Source organism: Solea senegalensis, linkage group LG15 (genome assembly GCF_019176455.1).
Source record: "Solea senegalensis isolate Sse05_10M linkage group LG15, IFAPA_SoseM_1, whole genome shotgun sequence".
NCBI lineage: Eukaryota > Metazoa > Chordata > Actinopteri > Pleuronectiformes > Soleidae > Solea > Solea senegalensis.
The window spans coordinates 11775288-11787856 of NC_058035.1; the positions used below are offsets into that span (position 1 = coordinate 11775288).

At 41.1% G+C, this 12569-nt stretch overlaps 1 protein-coding gene across 2 annotated transcripts in view; it reads left to right on the forward strand.

Annotated features, from left to right (window-relative positions):
- The first annotated feature begins 6521 nt into the window (after window positions 1-6521).
- Window positions 6522-12569, forward strand: part of efemp1 (EGF containing fibulin extracellular matrix protein 1) — a 38418-nt gene continuing 32370 nt past the window's right edge. For both annotated transcript variants that reach the window (XM_044046289.1, XM_044046290.1), the window contains exons 1-2: window positions 6522-6621; window positions 9566-9637. The gene's annotated coding sequence lies outside the window, so the exon portion shown is untranslated. The remainder of the gene's footprint in view (window positions 6622-9565; window positions 9638-12569) is intronic.

Below are 12569 nucleotides of genomic sequence, written 5' to 3' on the forward strand. Positions count from 1 at the left end.
ATTTTAAAGACCCGGAAGTTAGTTGGTTTTCAGCAGAGTCGTTCACGTTTTAATCCACATTTGGTGAAACAGGTGTTTTTTCTGTTCATCGTACTTTCACACATCTTTGAACGAGACCAACAACACCGAGGACTTATTTCATTTGCTAGCCTAACACCACTTGGCTTGACAAAGTTTGGCAAAAATGTTGTTTATTTGTTTGTTTGTTGGTTGCTTTCCATCCACCGGAAATATACAGTACGGAGCAGGAAGTGCCAACGAACGGCCCCACCCACGGATTTGGCGGCAACAAGAGTTGACGCAGGTGGAAGTCCTTGTCCCTGCACAGGTGTGAATATAACGTCGGCCAAAACAAAACTCAGGTAAGACACGGTACAAGAGACATTTATCTCAATAGCAACAAGGCCAATAATACTGCAGCAGGGAGTTTGTTTGTTTGTTTTTTTTACATGATATAAGATAAAATATATGGAAATCACTGCCACTTTACTGGGTACACCTGTCCAACTTCTTGTTCATGCTAATATCCAGTGTTGTAATATTTTTTTTTACTGTGCTGTACTGTGTACAAAATCACATATCTGTATTGTACTTTGTTGTTTTTATTTCTAGCAACTTTTACCCCATATACTTTTACTTGAGTAATATTATAAAAAGTGACTTCAACTTCTACCAAAGTCACTGGTAACAAGTATCCATTTGAGGTACTTTATACAAGACTGCAAATATCTAATCAGACGTGATCAATCCTACCTGCCTGCGTTCAGAGTGGGCATCATAATTTGGGGAAAAATGTGATTTGAGTGACTTTGAACGTGGCATGGTTGTTGGTGCCAGACAGGCTGGTATGAGTATTTCAGAAAATGTTGTTCTGCTGGGATTTTTATACTTGGCCATCACAAGGGTTTACAGAGAAAATATTTTGGGAGCGGCTGTTCTCTAGGTGAAAATGCCTTGTTGATGCCAGAGGTCAAAGGAGAATGGACAGTCTGGTTCAAAATGATAGAAAGGCAACAAGAACTCACATAAACAACTTTTACTACCAAGCTATGTATGAAGACAAATAAGAACACATCAAAAACCTTGAAGCAGTTTGCAGAAGACCATCCTGGGTCTTAATCCTGCATTTCAATTGGTGTCCTATGTAGCTAATAAAGTGAGATGAGAGCAGATGAGTGTATTAATTTGAATTTGTAAGACTGTATTGACTGTATTCAAAACTCTCCATTTACAGTATGAATTCAAAACTTGGCTAGCAATATGAAGATGTATTCTATAATTGTTTATAAATTGTGAAGCCAAAAAATACATTCTTTGATGACAACACATGTAACTGTGTAACAAAAATAACATGGCTGACAGTGAACCATGTGGTTTGACCTCCGCAAGACATTTTCACCGTTGCAGCGTGTAGTCTACACAACATTTATCATCGACAGTGTACTTTGTTATTTCAGAAATTCCATGGGAACATTCCTTTGCATGTATTCCAGTGGTTCCCAAAATTCTCGGCGTTGGTGACACAGTGCCATGGGGTGAGTGAAACATTTATTGAAATTATAATGCATAAGCCTATATTTTTTACTTTCTTACAAAACTCTTTAGAGTACAAGAGCTAGTAAATAACGTTTTTGTGCTGTAATCTCAGTATTTCACAGATTACATCCAAAACATTCATAGTAGTAGTAGTAGTAGTAGTAGTAGTAGTAGTAGTAGTAGTAGTAGTAGTTTTTATCTTTTTTCACTCCCTGCATTTATGTGAATAAAACCAGAGAGTATAATTGGTCCCCGTGATCTGCCACTTGTTCAAACACTGAGTTGTACAAGTTCAGTGACCTGCACTCACTCGGCTTTGTTTGGGGCAGAAAATGGCATAATTATTCCAGTGAGTGACCAGGGCAGCTTTACTGTGCCTCATCTCTCAGTGTGTGTCCAGGCAGCTGTAAGGCTCTGCTTGCGTGTCAAGCTCGGTCAGACACATGGCTGCTAGATGGAGACGAACCCACACCTATCAACTACAACCACAGTCTCCGGAAGGCTACTGTATGGGGGATTACAGGCATTTTCTGATTACTGCTCAACAAGACTGAACGGTCTGCTGCTCTGACCCCCTTTTTAATAGGGAGAAATAAACAGCTCACTGATGCTTTTATTGTATTGCTTTAGTTCTATGTGGACAGCGCACATTGATAAACATTTATGTAAATGTGCCAGAGGCTATTTTTCATCTGTAGTCCCTGGACAGATGTAGCAGTGTCCCATGTAGCAATCAAAACAAAATATAAAAGTGAAGTTATAACACTATACAACATAATCAAATATGCAGAACTGTGATAAAATAGAGAGAAATCAAGATAAATAAAAACATAATTTAGGATACCCTATGGCATTAAGGTATTAGGTATTCAACACAGACTAACTTTATAGCACAGTTTGCAATGTAGAAGACATTGCAAACTGTGCTATAAAGTTAACACACTAATTATAAACAGACAGAACAGAGGCACAAGAGAAAATGTATGCACAAAATTAAATGCGTAAAACATCTGCACAGGTAAAGGAAAGCAGAGCAAGAAAGTGGCAAGTGACGGCAAAGAGCATAAAGCACATGCACACTCAGGACAGTTAAAGGTCCTGTGTGTGTAAAATGTAGGTGAAATTATTTTCATTTGGCATCAAATATTGAAAATAAAGTAATTATCCTTGGTGTACATTCACTTTTAAGGGTCGGAATCACCTCGAAATACATGACCCACGATACAAATAATATCCAGATTCAACGGAAGAAAACAGAACATCCGTGCAAAATTAAAAGTGCAAGATTTCTCTATTTATATACAACATAGAGAACAAAGTGCATCAAGTCCATATATTGATCACAGATGGGGCATCTCTTAACGTAGCCATTATCCTGCTGTAAGGTAACCTGCCCAAGTTTTATCTGAGCAGCGCCACCGCGAGGAGACATGAAGTAGCGACGCCTTGGACCGCCATGGACAGATCACCAGTCTTTAAATCTAAATCTAAATAATCTATGTGCCCAGTTCTTTTATTCTTGTTGGGACAGGTTTCCATTGCGGTGCTGCTCTAACAGAAAGTACAGAATGACTGACACATTTTTTTCTCAGAGGGATAATACAGTCACCTCTTGTGACACCTGCAGTATGTGTCTGCCAGTAAACACACACTAGTAGGGGAGACATTGTCAAATATTTTATGAGTGGGTGAGTGTGGATGCATCATTTAGTGCACTTACTGGGATGTTGTCTAACCTGGCTACGTTTGTGGTAATTAAAAGACTTGTAAAAATGTATCTCCAGTGTCAGAATCAGCAATATTCCAAGTACTAAGGTGGCATGTGGACAAAAGGGGGGTCGACTGTGCTGTGTCAGTTTGGCTTTGGTTACAGTAAACACGTGGTTAAACGTTACACACACACCCTCTCGCCCAGCCCATAATGTCTCTAATCACGGACATCTTAATCAAACTGAGCAAAACATAAAGAATTGGCTGGCACTGTGGATTAGGTTAGGAATTTGGGGGAAGGGGGACACTCCTTAATGTAGGATGACAGTCCGGTGCCAGGAGTATGCCCTGTCCATCTGCCATTCCACTTACCCACCCACCCACTGACTCACTACTAACTGGTGCATGCACGCAGACACACGTGTGTTATTTCTATGTGCACGCGCTGAAATACTCCACCCCGCACTCTAGCCCTGCCCTTGTCCTCACTTGGCCTGGGCAGCAGATGGTGAGGGGTAAGGCTTGTAGCCCCCCCCACTCCAAGCCACAAGCCCATCACCCCTGTTTTTTCCCCACCAACACCACCCCACCCTTCTTTGTGTTGTTGAAGAGCCAGAGTGTTGAAAGGCGAAACTCCAGCTTGTCCCCCAAATCCTTGGCCGGCTGCCATTGGCGGGAATCAGTCAGGTGTCCTAATGCTTCAGTTAGGGGAGGAAACGCTGGTTAATCTGCCCATCGCGTGCCACTGGCCATGGCCTGGCCTCTTTGTGTCTGGCACCCCTCTGATCAGTCCCTCCACTCCTTCATCTGTCTTGTCCCCCTTCTTGTCCACTCCAGTTTTTTTTCCCCAAGACGGTGTCATCCCTTCTTAAGGATCAACCCCTCTTCCTTTCGGGGAGGCTTGTTGACCACAGTCTTTGTTGGTCAAACCCAAAAGTTCAGACAGTGGTCTAGTTTTACTGTTCAGCCATTTGTAATCCCTTTGTAGTTTGTGCTGACTCATCACGGAAATATAATTAAGCGAATCGATTTTGCCATTTTTTTTTATGGGTGGCATCAACATAGAATGAATCATCCTATTATAACTTTTTGTGTTGTTTATTTTGCTTTAAAACCTGTTTCCTGTATTTGAATTAAGCAGTATTGTGTATCATTTGTTATTGTTAAATGTTTATATTTAATTAGATGGAGAAGCTGCCCTGATTGTGGCATCAACCACACTCCTGCGTAGAAAAAAAATGGTTAAATGTGGTTTTGAAGTTTATTAATGTACAGAAAACGTAAAAAAAACAACAAGTTCCAAATGTACATTCAAAGCAGTCGTACAGAATGACACCATGTATAAACATTGATATTGAATCCTTGTTCTATTGCTATTGAAGAAAGGTTTATTATGATTTATAGATCGTTTGATTGAATTATTGCCCGCTCATAATGCATATATAGCAGATTGCAGAGGAATTTGACATTTCATAGCTTCTCTGCTGCTTCTAATTTAAAATACATAGTGAGACTTCTAATGAAATCAAGTGAGATTTTATTGCTTGTATTCCACATGATCGCTGTTCTGTGACAGTCATAACAATAAAAGACATTCATGGTAAAAGCTGCTTTTAGTGAAATAAGTCAACACCTCCTACAACATTGCTTCCAATTGAATCCAGGTAATAATGTACTGTAGGAGTTGGAGGAAGAAAATCCACAATTTTAATTGCTTTATCTTGTGATTATCCCCGTCTTTATTGTAGTTTACTAGAGCTGGATCATCACCATGGACTTTCACCTTCATTATACACAGGCAGCATCATCTCATGCTGCTGGAAGGTGCACAGCTCTGATTACGATGAATGATGCTCAGATGCTACTTGGAGGAGGTTGATATGGTTGCGTAAACAGAGAGAGGGGGTCATTACCATTTGACCCCTGCTGACCCTCTTTTTGATTGACCCCTGCATTTGGTCAATGCATCGGGAGTATAAGGTCAGAGTTCAGAGTATCCTCAGCTGTGCTGTCATGGAAACGGCAGCATTTGCTCTTCTTGTGGTCAGTTTAAATCTAAGGACAGTGGGTCATCCACTTTCATTTGCTTGTCTTATTGTCTCACCTTTTTTTTTAAATTATTATTATTTTTTTTAAATGTTTGGTGTTTATTGCTTTAAAGCTCGATCTGATATGGAAGTATTGAAATGCAGGTGCATGTCGTGCTTCCTGGGCTGTTTTGAGGATAACGTGGCTGACGTGCTCGTCATATTGTACTGAGTTCGTCTTTGTGTTTTACATTGGTAGTGCTGTCTTGGCTGTTTCATCATCACATGTGTGCAGCAATCACAGAGCCCCCTTCTTTACTCTTATCGCCAAAGCTTTACAGTCCGCCATTGTGGTCAGTCGAAAACACACCCGTGGTGTGTTTTTCCACTTCCTGTTTGTGAGCGTTGTGAAGGGTTTCCTTGCAATCAGTGCTGCTGCGGCGGGGGGAGAGAAAAAATCAATACTTTGAATATAACGTGTGGCCAATGGAACACAGGCGTGATTTATGTCGGAATGGCTACTCTCCGAATCATATGGGATTTTCGTTAGGTGGACAGATGAGTGGAGAGGAGGAGGGGTGGTAAGCACAGCGACCCAGAGCACGAAGAACTGTAAAAGGTTATGAAAAAAAAGTGTGCTTGGCTGCTGTTGATCATGGCAGCACTCCTTTCCCCTCCCTACGGTCCCTCTCCTCTGTTTTTTTGTATCTCTCATTACACCATGCTCTCTGACCGTCCCGTTAATTGTAGCACTGTAGTATTACGAGACTAAATACTGATGGGACAAACGCAACAAGAGTTAAGCAGGACTTGGACCACCAGCCAGAAGCGGCATATGTCCCTCTGCTCTCTAGATTAATGAGAGCATGTTCATATTACCATACAGTAAGAGGAGGGAGGGGCTGGCAAATGAAAGGTGGAGGGGAGAGTGTAAGAGCCTTGCAGGCAGATTCAGAGGGAAGCACGAGGCAGAGGGGAATGAGGGGGAAGGAGGGAAAGAGCAAGTCTTGAAAGGGGACAGAAAGATGGAAGTGTGGAGGCGGGAAAGAGGCAGAGAAGCGAGGACATAACAGCCATCGAAAAATGTGAGTCTGTGTGTGTGTGTTTGCTTTATTGCAGTGGCCCCACCTACCCCTCCATCCTGTTAAGCAGGCACAGTCCTCAGGAGGAGGGGTAGGATCCCCTCCCTCGGCCACTGACACACACACACACACTCACTCTCTCTCTCTCTCTGGCTCACACACACACTGTGCTCTGTGAGGGAGCAGTCGCTGAAGAGCTCTGGATAGACCACACGAGGTTCTGCAGGTGTCCCCACCCTTCTCTCCTCACACTGATGCTTTAGAAGGTACTATGATCTATGTGTTTTGTCTATCTTATGCCATCTTCTTCTTTAGTTTTTGGGGGGTTTTCGCTTTCTTCTTGTTCGCTCATCCTCACACGTCACGAGTAATCAGTGTGCCTCTGCTTCTACTGTGTGTGTGTGTGTGTGTTTCTGAGAGTGCATGAGAGTTGGTGTGACACTGAATGCACGCATGTTTGGTTGTTTACAAGCTCTGCTGTAGTCGGAAGGTTTCACAACTTCAGCAAGTGAGTGAATTTTGTCAGCTACATGTGTTTCAGCTCGATTATATTATCCTGCGATGCCTTTTTTCAAAACTAATTTAATCACGGTGGTGGCTTTGGCTGCTTGTTGCATTATTTAGTCTTGTATTTTATTACTTTTAATGGTACTCAACTCTTAAGGGATGAGGGATTCAAAGCACATTAGGATTGCCCAGTGTACACCCTCCACATGTGTATTCATGATGTTTGGGTTGAGGCTTTCACTCCAGTCACATCTTGGCATCTTTGCGTTTTTAGTAGTGATGGAGACTGAAAGAGTTGGAGATGAGCAAATTGGGATTTTGTTTTTTTTGTGTTTAAATGTTGAGTAGTTAAATAAAACAAAAAAATGACTACTGGTCAGTTGAATTGTGGACATGCTGTTTTAAATTGTCTTCATAAAAAGTATATTGGAGTCAAAGTTTTAATCAGTCACAGGCCTAAACCTCTTAAATGCTCAGAATATGGGAGATGGCAGCAAAATGACTAATCAGAGTGTGTGTGTGTGTGTGTGAGGGAGAGAGAGAGAGAGAGAGAGAGGGAGAGCGAGAGCACATGTCGTGCATGTCATGTACTGTACTGGTGAACACCCAGTGCAACTCTCCCCTATCACTTCAAAATATGGAGGCATAGTGAAAAGAGGCACTCAGTATAAGTTAAAAAGTCACTATATGAATATTTGTATTATATTTGTAGGTGCAACTGCATTTTGAAGTTCAAATTTATTATAATTCTACATCGTATAAGTCAATTAAAGTGTTGGGTTAAATGGGATGACAAAGCTTTAATGCTTGTATTATATTCTGGGGTTTAGTTTGAGAATTTTCTCCCTTTATTTATTTTTGTTTATTCATGATGACACATTAATGACTATACACTCTGCAAATGACCACCATTTTTTATTTTAGAAGGATCTCACTTATTGGTATTCCAAATTAGTACAGGCCATTGAATCTTTCGTTCAAAAAGACCTGATGAATAACTAGCGAAGTCTGTTATATTATCTCTTGTATGTAACATGCGTGTGCTTTATTGGTGGACATTTGGTGCACCTGCCATCTTTTACTAATATGAGAGATGGAGGTTCAGTGTAAAGTGGCACTCTACTTTAACATCATTCATTTTGAGAATTTTATTTCAATGAATAAAACATTTGGCTCACTTCTCCTGCTTTCATTTATTAGCTTGTTCCACAAAAATGATTTCGCACTCATTTCATTCTCAGGTTTTTAGTACAGCTTGACAGTGCTATTCAAAATGTGCACATCCTTGTTTGTAAATTAAGGTGGTGATCGTTTGTTCAAACAGACCTGAGGAATAACGCATAATCTGTCTTTCAAACGTGTTTCCTCCTCTATATCTCATCCCTTTCTTCTGTTCTTCCTTTAGGTTAAAGCAGTGTTCTCTCTCCCCCCCCCCTTTTTTTAGGCTTGTATTGACCTGTTAATAGTATTATCCTCAGAGCGTGTGGCAGGGCCAGGGTCACATCCCTCTAGGGTTTGGATGGTCAGCTCCCTGACCACAGTTTGGTTAGAGAGTGACCAATAGGACCTAAGCTGTGGTCATCCTTCAATCTAGCTCCTTTCACAGCAGAGGTCAAGCGAGTCAAAGGGTAATAAGTTTAACCCCTGGAGGAGTGAGAAGTCAGAGGTCACAAACAAGGTTTGAGGGGAGAAGGTTTTGCGTCATCAATCAGTGGCAGTACTGGTTATATCTGTGCATATCAACGACACCAACTCGTTTCTGTCAATCTCATCTGCATGGCTTACCAAACACAAAGGGCAGCAACGATAGTCATAGAAATGTGAATGAAAGTAACGTGGTCGCTGTGAAGGAGCAGTGGAGTGCTTTCGCTGTTTAGCTCATACAGTAACATTTGCATCCTTTCTCTATTATGCCTCCCTTTCAATAACGTCCACGTTAATGTTGTTAAAATCAGGTTTCCTTGTATGTTTTTATTGCTACCATAAGACCATAAGTTCATTTATTTATTTTCTAACTAATTATTAATGCACGTGTTTATTCGTCGCGGCGATCTGTGTATTGTTTTGTATTGGAATACATTCTGCATTGAGAGGAAAACCCCTGAAAGTAAGGGCTTCATCGATATTTCTGTTCTATTTTCTGGGCACATTGACGACTGTTTTCACATGACTTTATGTAAATGATGTTGCACTCATTTTGAAAGGGTGTGGCCTTTTCACTACATTTCGACATTCAGTAGATTTTCTGCCAGCGCTCATTGTCACAGTCTCACTGGTGTATTTTTTTTTTTATTTTTCTTTAATGGGGGATTTTATTCACGTAAAAATACACATCAGTAACGTAGCATTTTCTTCCAATTCACCTGCAGATGAGCAAGTGTATCCCTGCTTATAAATCTCCCATGGTGCTCTGCTGATGTTTCCTCTTCCTGGCTGATGTTAGCGATGTGTCAGCATTAAGCTAGGCCTGCCTGCTTGGCTGCTGAGGCCGTGGTGGCGACCGGCCCATCCTGGCCTGGCCAAAAGCCAGACCAGACATGTCTTGGTATGAGACGACAGATGAAACACGATCAAGGATTGGGGGAGAAACAGTTTAATAACATATGCAGCGTTGTTGATTCGTATTCACATTCACATAAGAGTTTTAATGATTAATGGCTTTTTGTGTTTGTGTGTGTGTGTGTGTGTGTTCTGATTTAACAGTGGACCATGACGGGAAGGAGAAATAATCTACAAAGTCAGCAGATGAAAAAGGCCACGCGACAGTGATTCCAGGTTGGTCTCAGAACCCCAAAAATGTCGCAGTTAAATCTTGTGGTCACCACAATTGACCTGGGATACATTATTATAAGGGAGCGTCCACTCACGCATTACACTCTTGGGCTGTGGTGCATACTGTATATACTGAGATGCATGCACGCCTTTTAGGTTTGTGAATAGATGTACATGTTGCTCAGTCAGCTACTGCTCATAGACACAGACCATCAATCACAAATGCACGGTGAGCTGCATTGCTCTTTCGCTGGTCCCTCAAGTCCTTTATCGGGGCTGGAATTACACAGCACTTTACCCCCGTCACTGCGTTTTTCTGGACTCTTGTCTTAACCCTGCACTGTAGACTCCTACGGCACATTTGTGAGGTGCCACACGTTTTAAAAACTGTGACGAAAAGGTTACAAAATAATTTCCCAGTCGCTGTAGTGCTGTCAGCTTTGTATTTCCTAGTTGTAGCCATTTAGACAAATTGACTAACAAAAGCATTGGGTAAGATTAAAAAAACCCGTCTCTGTACATGTAAGCAGAGTATTAGAACTAATATTTAAAAGTCCTGTAACTGCAAACGTCATGATCCTCACACCTCTTGTTTCCCCGCATGTTCCTGATGTCAGCGCTTAAATATCTCTGCGTGTGCCTGACCCCCATTTTTTGTCCTGACCATTATCATCAATATGCACGGCTTCATACTTCTGGTATAACTGTTCTTGTTCTATTATATATTATATATTTTCCCTGCACGATTAGTCGTTTGCTGTTATGGCACATTTCACTCATTCATTATCTATAGGTGCACGTATGGGCAGAGGCCAGGTGTTTTTGATAGATGAGTGTAAAGACCTTGGCTTCTGGATAAGAAATGAGGCAGCGTATCCTGACGACTCTTTGCATTTTGCAATACCAGCGAGGTTTTTTGTGGAGCGTGTGTGATAACAAGCAGGTGGGCTGGTTATTGTTGTGATAAGAGCGTGTGATCGATGATGTGGTCAAGGTCTTGTCTTTCGGACATAGTTTGATCAGCTGAAAGGTTCACTTCACATTTATCTCTTGAACTGCAACAGTTGCCAGAGCCACACACAAGCACACCACGCAGAAGGGCTAAATTCACAAGGCGCGGCGTTTCTCAGAGGCTCTCAGGAAAACAACTTTTCTTCTTTTCAACTGTGGAAAGTTCTTTAAATTGAAATTTAGCACCCACAACATAGTGTAGGAATGGATAGTAGTTAATTTAAGTAATTTTGCATGTAACCATTTATTGGGAGTGGAATTGTGGTTAGCTGTTGTGCCTCACAGCATCAGGGTTCTTTGTTCGAATCCCGATTTTGGCGTCTTTCTCCATCTCTGAATAAGAGATAGAGACTTGCCCTCTGAGTGTGTCTTAATTAACTGGTGGTCGTCTCAATGTTATCAAGAAATGCTGCTTGTAAAGGTCACTTATTACAACTCGCTATGTTGTGATGCAGCCAATAAAATGGCCAATAACTGACTCTGACAGTCGCGCACTAATGAGAACACTTTTGTCAAGACTTTGATCCTCAGCATTCCTTTCAAAATAACAACACCTTCATTGTCATTCATGACACTGTGGAATAATGATCCAAATACTTGACCAACAAATCTTATTGTTATTGATAAAACAATCTCAATTGTTTTCTTAGTGAATCAATCAGCTGTTTGGTCTATGAAATGTCAGAAAATGGTATAAAATATTGATCGCTGTTTCCAAACCTCAGAATGACGACATCCACAAATGTCTTGTTTTGTCCACAAAACAAAACACGAGTTTACTGTCGTAGAGCAGCAAAGAAACCAGAAAATATTGATTTTAAAGAATCTGAAAACACAGAACAATTAACTGGATTATCAAAATACCTGGTGATTCATTTAGTAGTTGATTAACAGTCCATCGATAGTTGCTACCGTACGAAGAATTGGATATGAGTTTGTGCCGATGTTGCGGCTCTGCAGGTTAAAAAGTATCTACATAATCTGAGGTGCGCGAGTGAAGCACTTTGTCACCGTTTTAGACGCAGTGTGTGTGTGTCGCGTGACACACACTATTGTACAGTGTGTGTTACACGACTAGAACTAGGCGTTTTCTTCAGCTCCAAGAAGCGTAAAGGAGACTCGGTAACAGATCCTGTTATCATTGTTTAAACATTTTCATTTCAGCACGTTAAAAGTGACATTTCACTTCAATTTTTATACGGTAAAATGATTATGAAAATCTGAAATGTAATATTTGATTATTTCTAGGTGTATAACACAAGAAGTGGTTTAGAGTGCTTAAAGTAAAGTGAGGCCATGTTCAAGAGCAAATTGCAGTATCTTTTTAAAGAGATGCTTTGAGTCAACACTCAGTTGTTGTTTTGATCGTGAAGCTGTCTCCAGATGGGGAGAAAAGTTGATGAGGTCTCATTCAGTGCTGGTGTTTGTTAAAATGAAGGTGATGAACAGGGACCTTGAAATGACCAGAGACCTATGACGCAAGGCTCCTTGGGAAAAGGCCATTCCTTCAATTGGCCTCGATCGACTCCTCGCTCATTTACATGGAACATAAATTCACATTTTAAATGGAGGAAAATTGCTCGGGCGGCTGATACACTGGAGCATATGAAATTATAATTGTAGCGTGCTGCGTTGGTGTGTGTTTCAGGGTGATAGAGTACTGAAGAGATGCGGGCAGGAATTATGCATCCAATAACTGAGATGGGATGTAAATATGGACAAGAGTAGTTTGATGTGCCGCCGGGACTGCAGTGCAGGGGCTAAATGGCAACGTCTCACACTGTTCTGAAACTGGTCTCACAACCCTAAAGTTTGTGTTTTATATCATAGGTATCTGGTCTTACTGAAGTGTTTGCCTGCCAGCAGATCATTTCTGTATAGGTAAAGCTGCAACTAACAGTTATTTTACATTTAACCTACAGAT